The 14029-nt window shown below is 44.8% G+C and overlaps 1 non-coding gene across 1 annotated transcript; it reads left to right on the top strand.

The window, feature by feature from the left end:
• Positions 1-9484: 9484 nt before the first annotated feature.
• Positions 9485-9622, top strand: LOC111726632. The gene has a single exon (XR_002774367.1). It is a non-coding gene; the product is annotated as a U8 small nucleolar RNA (small nucleolar RNA).
• Positions 9623-14029: the final 4407 nt, after the last annotated feature.

The raw sequence follows: 14029 nt of genomic DNA, 5'->3' as shown, positions 1-14029 counted from the left end.
TTTTTTTTTTGGCATTCAATTAATTCTTGATGTTGGATTGGTAGTTTTATAAAACCAGTTCCTTTATTAGAATTGTGGGAATTCTAGGCCAGGCATAGTGGCTCATGCCTGCAATACTAGCACTCGGGGAGGCTGAGGTGGATGGATTGCTTGATTGCAGGAGTTTGAGACCAGCCTGAGCAAGAGTGAGAATGTATCTCACAAAGTAGCTGGGTGTTGTGGTGGGTGCCTGTAGTCCCAGCTACTTGGGAGGCTGAGGCCAGAGGATTGCTTGAGCCCAAAAGTTTGAGGTTGCTGTGAGCTATGACGCCACAGCACTCTACCAAGGAGGACAGAATGAGACTCTGTCTCAAAAAAAAAAAAAAAGAATTGTGGGAATTCTTACCCAGTCCAATGGTATGATTATATTTCTAAGAATTTCATACCATTTCTAGAACACATAGTTAACATCTTCATACAAATATAACTCAAAGGTGGTTTATTGTTTGACAGTCCTTCCTATATTACTTAATATATCAAATAAGTCTCACAAGTTAATACACATATCTCTCTTTTTATATGGAGAGAGGCAGATCCTTTTGAGATGTTCTAAGTGCCTGCCTGGAAAATCTCAAAAGTAATTTGAGATCAAGAAAGAGACTTAATTTAGATTTCATTTTGTAAAGTTTATCAAAAGTATCAAAGGTTTAAAACACTTCGAAATATAATCGGATCACGGGTCAGTGTGACATGATAGTCATTCATTGAATCAGAGTGATAATTAGAGACTTTAAAGGCAAATGCAGAAAGTTATATAGCTGTAGGAAAAATCTTAGCTCATTAGAAGAGTACTAAGTTTTCTTAAGTGATCAGAGTCCTAATAAAGACAACACGAGACGGCTCGGTGCCTGAGGCTCAAGCGGCTAAGGCGCCAGCCACATACACCTAAGGTGGCGGGTTTGAATCCAGCCTGAGCCCACCAAACAACAATGACGGCTGCAACCAAAAAATAGCCAGGCATTGTGGCGGGCACCTGTGGTCCCAGCTACTTGGGAGACTGAGGCAGGAGACTCGCTTGAGCCCAGGAGTTAGAGGTTGCTGTGAGCTGTGATGCCATAGCACTCTACCCAGGGGGACAGCTTGAGGCTCTGTCTAAAAAAAAAAAAAGAAAAGACAACATGAGACATGGGCAATCATCTTGATAAACAGAGTCCATTTCCTGGACCAATTACCTAAAAGGTAAAGAAATCCTCTCACAATTTCCTCTTAAGAGCAGATCTCTGTTAGGAGTCTAACTTGGCCTCACACAAACCTTCCCCCCCCTTTTCCTCCTTCCTTCTTGGAACTAAAGACCACAAGGAGCTTAGCTAGCCCTGCTCCGAAGGCTTGTGCTGCAGAAAGGACCCCAGCCCACCAGAATCCTCCAACAAGTAGTGTAATCTATCCACACCCTATAGCCCTCTAGAAAAAGAGGCCTTCAACTCCCTTGGGTCTTTGTCCCTTTCATTAAGCCTGGCCTGAACCTCTCCATACTCTGCTTTCATCTCTTCGTACACCTCTGACAACCCCTTTCAGTCTACACTAAAAACAACAACAACAACAACAAAAACCCAAACAAACAAACAAAAAAAGTTAATCTCCAAAATTAATTTGCTAAACTACTTAAGATACACAATTGTGGTTTGTTTGTTTGTTTGTTTGTTTGAGACAGAGTCTCTGTGCCCTGGGTGTAGTGCCATGGTGTCATAGCTCACAGCAACCTCAACCTCTTGGGCACAAGTGGTCGTCTTGCATCAGCCTCCCAAGTAGTTGGGACTACAGGTGCCAACCACAATGCCTGGCTGGTTTTTCTATTTTTAGTAGAGACGGGTTCTTGTTCTCACTCAGGCTCATCTCAAACTCCTATGCTCAAGCAATCTACCCACCTCAGCCTCCCAGAGTTCTAGGTTTATTTATAGGCGTGAGTCACTGCACTTGGCCTAAGATACACACATTTAGGTTAAAGCTGAATTTATAAAACAGCAAGAATGGGAGACACGTGGTGAAGGTCAGGTGGGACCTACACCAACCAGCTCCAGCCTGAATGACTCCATCGTATTCTCACTACATGTGCTGTCATTCCCTACTCCTATGACTACATTTCATAGTATGAAATAGATTTTATTTTTATTTTTACTTGTTTTTGAAAAAGAGTCTCACTTTGTCACCCTGGGTAGAGTGCCATGGTGTCATAGCTCATAGCAACCTCAAACTCCTGGGCTCAAGTGATTCTCTTGCCTCAGCCTCTGGAGTAGCTGGGACTACAGGTGCCCACCACAATGCCCAGCTATTTTTAGAGATGGGGTCTCACTCTGGCGCAGGTTGGTCTTGAACCTGTGAGAAACAAAGGCCCAAACTGGCTTCTTTACACTGACAGGGCTGTGCCCAGGGTTGTGGTCAGGGCTGTGCCTAGGATAAGAGAATGAAACCATTTAGCCATCACCTATAAATATTTACAAGTCCTGGGTTTTGAGACTAAGGTTTGCACGATGAGAAATAAGTATTCTTATTTATAGCCTTAGCACATTTCTCATGATAATACTTAGCTTTAAGAGTCCCTGTAGAACTGATTTGGAGTTCTGGGTAATTCAAGTGAATATTCCTGAAAATCAGTTGGGTGTGGGGCCACTAGTGAGGCCCTGTTGCAATCCTACCACGTACTGGGAAATTTTTATTCAAGTTCAAATTTCTCCTGATGTATCTATATAGACACAGCAGATAGTGTTTAATACTACACAGATTCCTTCCAGGGTAGCCCACGGGAGATCCAGCACTGCCTGATGATCTAGGAAACAGCTGCAGATAAGGCTGGAATCTAATATAGGGGGTCTCTGGTTTCTTATTTTTTTCTCTAATTTCCCATTTTATTAAAGACAAACCACAGCAGGATCAATTTACTTTCCAAAATAAAATCTACTCTCAGTATACTGGGTCTCATTATTTGCATGAAGTGCATTAAGAATAATTATTAGCCATCTAGGCTTTTTTTCTTTTAAAATTGGCTTTGTGCAATCTACAGATTCAATGCAATCCTCATTAAAATACCAACATCATACTTTGAAGATTTGGGAAAAAATAGTTCTTCAAATCATATGCAACCAGAAAAAAAAAAAACCCTATAGCCAAGCAATCCTTAGTAATAAAAACAAAGCCAGGGGCATCACCCTATCAGACTTTAGGCCAGGCGTCTTCAAACTATGGCCTGCGGGCCACATGTGGCCCGCCTAGGACATTTATCCAGCCTGCAGGGTGTTTTTGCCGCCGCTGCCTAGCAGCCGACTTGTCCCAGGGCCCGCAGTCTGGCCCTCCAACGGTCTGAGGGACAGTGAACTGGTCCCCTGTTTATTTGTTTGTTTGTTTTTTGAGACGGAGCCTCAAGCTATCCCCCTGAGTAGAGTGCCATGGCATCACACTCACAGCAACCTCCAGCTCCTGGGCTCAAGCGAGTCTCCTGCCTCAGCCTCCCAAGTAGCTGGGACTACAGGTGCCTGCCACAACGCCTGGCTATTTTTTGGTTGCAGCCATCATTGTTTGTTTGTTTGGCGGCCCGGGCTGGGGATTCGAACCCGCCACCTTAGGTGTATGTGCCTGGCGCCTTAGCCGCTTGAGCCACAGGCGCTGAGCCTGGTCCCCTGTTTAAAAAGTTTGAGGACCCCTGCTTTAGGCTGTATTACAAGTCCATAGTAATCAAAACAGCATGGTATTGGCACAAAAACAGAGACATAGACACTTGGAACCAAATAGAAAATGATGAGATGAAACTAATGTCTTACAGGCACCTCATCTTTGATAAACTAAACAACAGCACACACTAGGGAAAATAATCCCTATTTAATAAATGGTGCTGGAAGAACTGGATAACCACATGTAAAAGACTGAAACTGGGCTCAGCACCCATAGCTCAGTGAGTAAGGGGCCGACCACATACACTGAGGCTGGTGGGTTTGAGCCCAGCCTGGGCCTGCTGAACAACAATGACAACTGCAACCAAAAAATAGCCAGGTATTGTGGCTAGTGCCTGTAGTCCTAGCTACTTGGGAGGCTGAGGCAAGAGAATCACTTCAGCCCAAGAGTTTGAGGTTGCTGTGAATTGTGGCACCATGGCACTCACTCTACTGAGGGTGACATACTGACACTCTGTCTCAAAAAAATTTTTTTTTTCTATCCATCTTGCATCAATTTTTGTAAGTGGTGAAAGGTGCAGGTCTAGTTTCAGTCTTTTTTTTTTTTTTTTTGAGACAGTCTCCTATGTCACACCCTCAGTAGAATGTCATGGTGTCACAGCTTACAACAACCTTAAACTCTTAGGCTGAAGTGATTCTCTTGTCTTAGCCTCCCAAGTAGCTGGGGCTACAGGCACCCATCACAATGCCCAGCTATTTTTTTTTATTGTAGTTGTCATTATTTAGCAGGCCTGGGATGGGTTCAAACCTACCAGCCCCGGTATATGTGATCGGCACCCTACCCACTGAGCTATGGGTGCTGAGCCCAGTAAAAGATTTAAATCTAAGGCGTGACAATAAAAATCCTGAAAGAGGGCGGTGCCTGTGGCTGAAAGGAGTAGGGCGCTGGCCCCATATGCCAGAGGTGGCGGGTTCAAACCCAGCCCTAGCCAAAAACTGCAAAAAAAAAAAAAAAAAATCCTGAAAGAAAGTGTGGGGAAACACTTGAAATTATCAGCCTGGGGAAAAATTTTATAAAGAAGACTTCTGTGGCAACTACAACAACAACAAAAATAAATAAATGGGACTTAATTAAACTGAAAAGCTTCTGTACAGCTAAGGAGACAACAACCAAAGCAAATAGACAACCTTCAGAATGGGAAAAGTGGTTTGCATATTGTGAATCTGACAAAGGGTTGATAACTAGAATCTACAGAGAACTCAAATTAATCAACAAAAAAGAGCCAATAATCCCATCTACCACTGGGCAAGAGACATAAAAAGGACCTTCTGTGAGGAAGACAGATGAATAGCTAACAAACATATGACAAAATGGTCATTGTCCTTAATCATCAGAGAAATGAAAATCAAAACCACCCTGAGACATCACCTAACCCCAGTGAGAATGGCCCACATCACAAAGTCCTAAAGCTGCAGATGCTGGCATGGATGTAGAGAGAGGGGAACACGTTTACACTCTTGATGGGACTGCAAACTAATCCAGCTCTTTTATAAAGAATTATGAAGTATCGTCAAAGAACTCAAATTAGATCTCCCATTTGACCCCACAATCCTACTATTAGGCATCTACCCAGAAGAAAATAAATCGTTTTATCATAAGGACATTTGCACTAGACTGTTTATTGCGGCTCAATTTACAGTCACCAAGACATGGAAACAACCTAAATGCCCATCAACTCAGGAATAGATTAACAAATTGTTGCATATGCACACCATGGAATACTATTTAGCCATAAAAAGTGGTGACTTCGGCTCAGCGCCTGTGGCTCAAGTGGCTAAGTCACCAGCCACATACACCTAAGGTGGTGGGTTTGAATCCAGCCTGGGCCGCCAAACAACAATGATGGCTGCAACCAAAAAAAAAAAATAGCTGGGCGTTGTGGTGGGTGCCTGTGGTCCCAGCTACTTGGGAGGCTGAGGCAGGAGACTCACTTGAGCCCAGGAGTTGGAGGTTGCTGTGAGCTGGGATGCCACAGCACTCTACCCAGGGGGACAGCTTGAGGCTCTGTCTCAAAAAAAAAAAAAGTGGTGACTTCACCACTTTTGTAATATCCTGGATGGAGTTGAAACACATTCTTCTTAGTAAAGTATCACAAGAATAGAAAAGCAATTATCCAGTGTACTCAACACTAACATACTAACATGAAGCCTGCATCTAAACTCATTTCCATTCATGTTGGGGGAGGGGTAATGAGGGAATGGGAGAGGGGAGGGGATTGGGTGCTCTCTGGGCATGGTGCGGGGGTATTTGGCATACCTTTTGAGTGTGGGACATAACCACAAGAGGGATTCTACCTAATAAAATCAACTATTTGGACCTGGGTGTTTGTATCTTCATATTAACCCGAAATAAATTTACTTTTCCATTGAAAAACAAATTTTTAAAAAGATTTAATAAAAAACTGAAAAAAATTGTCTTTGCTGGAACCTTTTATAAGGAATCTCAGGTTAGACTTGAAAGCCTCTCCAGTCAAGTCAGGGTTTCATCTGTGCCATTAGACACATGCATGCACTTGGTAAAATTCCTCTTTTCTTGAGGTCTCAAAGCAACTTGAAGTTCCTGGATCTGTCAGAAAGTGGCATTCTTTTTTTTTTTTTTTTAACTGAGACAGAGTGTCACTTGGTCCCCCTCTATAGAGTGCTATGATGTCATAGCTCACAGCAGCCTCAAACTCTTGGGCTCAAGCTATTCTCTTGCCTCAGCCTCCATAGTAACTGGGACTACAGGCACCTGCCACAATTCCCAGCTATTTTATTACTTGTGTGTTTAGCAGGCCCAGGCAGGATTCGAACCCACCAGCCTTGATACACGTGGCTGGCAACCTAACCACTGGGCTGTGGGCACCCAGCCAGAAAGTGACATTCTTTACTCACCACAGATCAAGAAATGTTATTGATGAGGTATCTGGCCAGTTTTTCCAATGAACTTTTTTTGATGCATTAGTTTCTCAAATACAATGTCACATATCTCAGCAGTCTTATGTTGCCACTTTTCTTTCACTTTTACAATAAAAACATAAAAAAAACCCAAAGACTTATTTTTTTTATTGTTTGGGATTCACTGAGTTTACAAAGAATTAGGTTATATTGATTGCATTTGTTAGATGAAGTCCCTCTTATACTTGTGTCCTGCCTCCAATGAAAGACTTATTATTATTATTACTTCAATATACGTACATTTTCTATATTAATGATCACAAACTTGGGACCTGCTTGATGATATTAAAAGGGTCTTGAAACAGGCTGCTACATAATTATGATTATCATATAAGGACCACTATGGTGGCAGATGTCACAAAAATTATGCACATACCTTTTTTTTTTTCTTTGCTCATCAGCTTCCATTAGCTTTTATTTGGCTGTTCTAACAGGGATTATTTTGGCTTCAGATATCCATCTTACCCAAGGCCACGTCTTACTGAACATGGCCAACATTTAATAACTTGTTGAGATGAGAGGATAAAGGGCTTTTGTTTCTTCTTTCTTTCTTTTCTTTTTTTTTTTTTTTTTGATACAGGGTCTCAATCTAAATAAGAGTACCATGGCATCACAGCTCAATAGCAACTACAAACTCTTAAGCCCAAGAGTTCCTCTTACCTTGGCCTCCTGAGTAGCTGGAACTATAGGTACTTGCCACAACATCTGGTTGATTTTTCTATTTTTAGCAGAGACAGGGTCTCCCTCTTGCTCAGGCTGGTCTCGAACTCTTGACCCCAAGTGATCCACTGGCCTCAGCTTCACAGACTGTCTTTTTCTTTCAACTCCATGTAGGACAACTCTGACAGGCCATTCCCCTCCCAGGCTCCCCACTGGGATCATCTACTGGCATCAGGCCTGCATCCTGGTTGTTGCTCAATCCTGCTTCCTCCACCTGCCATCCAGGGATGTTGTGTCCAATGTCATTCTCCATTAAACATCCTAAACACTAAACCTTGCTTCAAAATCTGCTTCTCAAAGAGCCCATTTATGTGCTGATGACTCCCCAATTTTATACCACCCGTCTAATCTTCCTCCCATTTCAAATGGTCTATTTAATAGGTACTTGGAAATTTAATAGCCATCTCAAACTTAATGTATCTAAAACTGAGCTATTTTCCCATTTCCAAAAGCTTTTCTCCTCTCTCATTAAATAAATTAATTCTTCAGTTGTTCAGGCTAAAATCCTGGAACAATACTTGATTCTTCCCTTTATTTCATTTCCTACATCCAGTTCTCAGCAAATCCTATCTCTTCTACCATAAAATATATACCAAAATCTAATTGCTCTTATCACCCACACTGCTAACAGCCCAGCCTAACTCGTTATCATCTCTCCCTTGCATTATTGTACTACCCTCCTAACTGAGCTCCCTGCTTCTTCCCTCCTGTCCTACCTTGTATTTTAGACCAAGTTTCCAGAGGGACAGTGATAAAAGGTAATTCCTATCATGTTGCTTCTGCTTGTAACATTCACCAACTTACTAGCAAGAGATTTGCTGTGCAAATGGCATCCCCAGACCACCTTGTATTTAGAAAAGGTCCAAACTAAAGATCTCCACAGGATGCCAGGATCTTTTTTTTTTTTTTGAGACAGAGCCTCAAGCTATCCCCCTGGGTAGAGTGCCATGGCATCACAGCTCACAGCAACCTCCAACTCCTGGGCTCAAGAGAGTCTCCTGCCTCAGCCTCCCAAGTAGCTGGGACCACAGGCACCCGCCACAACGCCTGGCCATTTTTTGGTTGCAGCCATCATTGTTGTTTGGTGGGCCCGGGCTGGGGATTCGAACCTGCCACCTTAGGTGTATGTGGCTGGCGCCTTAGCCGCTTGAGCCACAGGCGCCAAGCCGGGTGCCAGGATCTTGGGGGGCCAAAAATTCCACTGAAACCTTCAGGATTATTGAGGCTGAATTTTTCTCGGTTAGATTGACCCATCCAGAGCTCTATCTAAACTTGTACAATAACCATTAAAAGTGGAAGTTAATAAAGGACTAAAACCAAGATTTGAAAGCCTCATACTTATCACACCCGTATTATCTTTATATATTCCTAATCTCGCAGTTAAGAAATCTAATAGGAGGGCGGCGCCTGTGGCTCAAAGGAGTAGGGCACCGGCCCCATATGCTGGAGCTGACGGGTTCAAACCCAGCCCCTGCCAAAAAAAAAAAAAAAAAAAAATCTAATAGAGGATGTGTATTGGTTAAAGGCATTAGAGCCACAAATGTGTGATTTAAATGATATCAAGGAGTTTCCCTCTCATCAAATAAATCAAGTTTTAGGGAAAGAAATCTGACACTTGCAGAGGTTCAAATAATCACCACTAGAATCTTGATAAGCAATTACAACACCCCAATAGTAATAATATCTCAACTGATATTAAATCCAGATGGTAATGGTCTAGTTCAGGCTGAAGAATGCCCAGTGGGGATCCGGGTGGAGATGGGAAAAGATAATTGAAATCATTTGCATCCACATAGCTTAACAATCAGGACTGAGAACTGACACCATCAGTGTCAACATGATTTAATTTTTCCAGGAAATTCTTGCCCAGGGGTATTAAGGTATAAACTAATAAATCACTGTTTTTGTCATGAATTACTTTAAGCTGAATTTTTTTAGACCAGTTGTTCATCTGGGAAAACAGTTTGCTTGTCAAATAATTTACTTGTCAAGATTCATTTAGAGACCCTTGCCTTGTCCACTAATCCAAAACTATGACGTCACAATCTTTGCCCAGTCCCAAACAGCTTTCACAGTATTAAACTATTTGACACCGGAATCCAAAACCTTACAAATATCTTTCCCTACTGTGAGGTGAAATAATTCTTACCTATTCCTCCTTTTGGAGGGCAGATTCGAACATGATGATTGAAGTTTGCATGATATACAATTAACATCTATGTAGTTGGGACTTGCAACACCCTGATTGCTCCTAGGGGCCAGAGCACTGCCCATCTCAGAGGGTGGGGTGGGTGTCCAGGAACAAAAAGACAATGCTCCAGAGGGCCAAGATGTCAGGTTCTGGGCACTGCGTGGGGCAGCCCCTCTGCAGGATCCTTTCATTAGACCCCAGCCTTAGAACAAAAGGGACTCTTGGGCAGTAGGAGTGGGGTATGAATAAAGATGATTTCTGCTATAAAATATATATTAATATGTGTGTGTGTATCCTTCCCACACCTTTCTTTCTCAGAACTCAAGATTCCACCAGGGCAGTATTCTCCCTTATTGCAGCAGGTCTAATAAACTTACCTCTGCACCTCTGCTAACAAGCTTTCTGGTCATCTTTGGATGAGTTGACACCACCACCAAAAAAACCCAACCATTATGTCATTTTGTAGCTCATCAAGTTCCCTCCTCTGAATAACATGTTTATAATAACATTTTTTGGTGCTGATGAAAAAGAAAATTGGGTGCCATTCAGACTCTGGCAAACTACAAAACTCCCCTTCTTTATCCATCTGGTTACCTTGGCCTGGGCTGTCCCTCCTCCCCCATTGGGGCCCTGTTGTCCTTGGCTGTCATTTGACTCACTCATCAATGAGTCAGCCAGGTCTGCACAACTGAGTTACTGCGGCTTCCCCACCCTCTCCACGGGTGGTTTTGATGCCGCATACAGTAATACTTTGGAAAACCACCAAGGGCTTTGCAAACCACACTGGAAATTCCGGACTGTGCAAAGCCTTCTCTACGGAGAAGTACAGAAGTATAGGAAAGCGCCCAGTTCTAGGAACACCTGCTCCCAGAGACTTTTTCTGCGACCCAGGGAGCTGTAGTTCTGCCTAGCTGTCACCCAAGCACTCAATTCGTGCAGTGGGGTTACATTTCTGCAAATCCAGATGCCAGTGGCACTGAATTCAAGCCAGCTTCCAATTAAGCTATTTCTGCACCTTACCTCGCCGCAGCACAACCACACCCAAGAGCCCCTGTCGTCCTGCGGGGAGACTTGCCCTGGGTGCCACAGGCCGGGCATTGAGAAGAATCCAAGATTACCACCACTAGCCCTGGACTAGTGGACTCCGGATGGCGGAGCCAACGGAGATGGCACGAGTTCGGTCGCACTTGCAAACCCAGCGGTAGCCCCTTGCGGGGTTTCGAGTTGGGGCACTAGGCCCATCTCGCCGCCAGTTGCTCCGCGTCCACAAACTGGAGGTCCGGACCACCCAAGCCACGCGCGTCCTTCCCTCCCGCTCCGGCGCACCCGCACCTGCCCGGAGCGCAGGAAGCGCTGCGTCCCGGTTCTGTATTAACCTGACGCGGGATTCAGACGCGATGAGCGAGCCACCGGGCACCGAGAGCGGGCAGCGCTGCGGGGCGAGAGCAGCCCTCTGGGCTTTGGAAAGAAGAAGCCTCCGCGGCGGCGGGACAGGTGGGGAGGAGCGCCTCTCCCCGAGCGGGGTGACCCATCGGGACCGGTCGAGTCCGGCTGATCCGCGCTGGGGCTCCGCTCTCCGCCTTCTGCCGCGGAGTCGCCCCGGGAGCCGCCCTGGGAGTCGCTAGCAGGAGGAGCAGCTTTCCCCCCCACCCGCCAGACTGGCCCCTCACTCGTGACCCAACACTCGGGAACCTGTCACAAGCCTCCCGGGCGGCACTGTGCCCCTCTGTCGCCTGCTGAGGCCCATTTTGTGGACACTGCCGGCTATTGGGAGCTCGCTGTCTCCGAAACGCCGCCCCAGCCTAGAATTTCCCGCAGGCTCCGCGGCTCCAGAAGGGGACCCGTCACACGCTCCCTGTCCCCGACGGTCCCCGATGGTCCTCGGTGGGAAGGAGAAGAGGGGACGCGCGGAGCTGTCCCCTTCTCTTAATAAAGTGGGGAGAAGAGTGCCGGGTAGTAAGCGGCCGTCGTGGGAGTCCGCACTGCTCACCCGGAGACGCCTGCCGGCTCTCTTGGGCAGATGTGCACCCTGCACCCCAGCATCCCCCCGCTCCCCTCCTCCGTCGCCTCAACCCCTGCACACTTGCACAAACCAAACGCCGACCCCCTCCCAATTCTATAACCATCCTCCCTCGGGCATTCCTTCCCAGCTCTGAAAGAACTAATCTCTGCAATTACAACCAAGTTTTTCATTTGTGCATTTAATTATAAAGCTCGTTCTGAAAACGTTGTTGAAGTTCGTTCATTAGCAACTCAATGTTTAAAAAATCAACAATTAGGCCAGGTGCCCTGGCTCATGCCTGTAATCTTAGCAGAGTCCAAAGCGGGTGGATTGCTTGAGCTCAGGAGTTGGAGACCAGCCTGACCAAGAGCGAGGCCCCGTTTCTATTAAAAATAGAAAAACCAGGCGGCGCCCTTAGCTCAGTGGGCAGGGAACTGGCCACATACACCGAGGCTGGCGGGTTCGAACCCGGCCTGGACCTGCTAAACAACAATGACAACTGCAACAACAATAACAAAATAGCCGGGCATTGTGGCAGGCATCTATAGTCCCAGCTACTCGGGAGGCTGAGGCAAGAGAATCGCTTGAGCCCTAGAGTGTGAGGTTGCTGTGAGGCCACTGGCACTCTACCCAGGGTGACAGCTTGAGACTGTCTCAAAAAAAAAAAAAAAAAATAGACAAACCAGCCCAGCATCAAGGCAGGCGTCTGTATTCCCAGCTACTTGGGAGGCTGAGACAAGAGGATGATCACTGGAACCCAGGAATTTGAGGTTGCTGTGAGCTGTGAGGACAGAGCACTCTACCCAGTATCAAAATATTCTGTATCAAAATAAATAAATAAATAAATAATCAGCAATTAAAAGCAAAATCTTATTGTCTCTCTGGCTGCTCAGGGAGATGGGCACTGCCAGCACTCAGTACACTGTATTACTGAGTTTTTGCCGTGTAAATCCACACTCACATAGACATTGCACTAAAGCATAACAAAGAGTTAGTAGAATTCCTCAAAGAGTTTAGGATCTTCTGTTTGCAAAACTGCTGCAACATTGCAATGCAAATATCTGTAGGTTTGGAAACAGAAATTAAGCATAAAGATAATCGCCTTCTGTGGAAAAGAACATTATTGTCATATGAAACGTAGGATGAACTGATTATTAATGAGGAAGATAAGTTTACAATTAATTTTTCCTTGTAATTGGAGATACAGTGATAGGCTAGGTAGGCATTTTCAATTATATACAAGTCACGGAACCACTTTCACATCTATAAACTCCTCAGGTTACATGATGTCAGAGAAAACGCTGGCTTATGCTGCTGTACAAATTTAATTTAATTTTTTTTTTGAGGCAGAGTTTTACTCTGTTGTCCAGGCTAGAGTGCCAGGGTGTCAGCCTAGCTCACAGCAACCTCAAACTCTTGGGTTCAAGTGATCCTCCTGTCTCAGCCTCCCTCCCAAGTAGCTGAGACTACAGGTGCCCACCATAATGTGTGACTAATTTTTCTATTTTCAGTAGAGACAGGTTTCACTCTTGCTCAGGATGGTCTTGAACTCCTGAGCTCAAGTGATCCTCCCACCTTGGCCTCCCAGAGTGCTAAGATTACAGGCATGAACCACCGCACCCTGCCTTACATTGAAAATTAAATTCAGGATTGATATTTCTCTAAAGGAGGTATACATGCAGAGGAGAGCAAAGCTTTTCTCTGTCTTCCCTCTGAATGTTGGGAGTGGAATCTATGAAATAAACTGACAGTAAAGTTAACAGAAGAAAAGGCACATAAATTTATTAAATGCCTGGGGACATCTTAGGAAAGAAAACCCATTTTAGAAAAGAAAGCCCAGTAACCCAATGAAATCCAGAAGCTTGTATAACCTTTTCATAGGGAAAAGGGAGCAGGATGTAGGCAGCTGAGGGAAGAATAAATGATTTGGGGGAAAGAATGAACATTCAAGAAGGACAGGTGATAGCCTGTGACTGGGTCCACATGGGCCTGATTTTAACCTCTGGTCTTTCTCCTGAAGGATGTTAATTTCTCCCAATGATGAGATTCCTGCAGAAAGGATCCAAGACAACCGAATTCTTTCTGGAGGACCTGTCTCAAGGCAGAGGGGGAAATTAAAGAAAGCCTCTGCCAGCAGCTGCTGATCCTCATGTGCTTCAATTTAAAATAATCAGCCTACCAAGACTTCATATTTTTCAGTGGCATTCCCTGAACTACTTCATATATGACCAATGAACATAAATGTGTGAAAAGCTGCTCAAAATCACTAATCATTAAGCCAGGCATGGTGGCTCATGCCTGCTATCCTAGCACTCTGGGAGGCTGAGGCAGGTGTATTGCTAAAGCTCAGGAGTTTGAGATCAGCCTGAGCAAAGCAAGACCTCATCTCTACTAAAAACAGAAAAACTAGATGGGCATTGTGGCAGGCACTTGTAGTCCTAGATAGCTGAGGCAAGAGGAACTCTTTTTTTTTTTTTT

Source organism: Otolemur garnettii, unplaced genomic scaffold (genome assembly GCF_000181295.1).
Source record: "Otolemur garnettii isolate 467f Iridium unplaced genomic scaffold, OtoGar3 scaffold00073, whole genome shotgun sequence".
Taxonomy (NCBI): Eukaryota; Metazoa; Chordata; class Mammalia; order Primates; family Galagidae; genus Otolemur; species Otolemur garnettii.
This window is presented reverse-complemented; position numbering and strand designations above follow the sequence as displayed.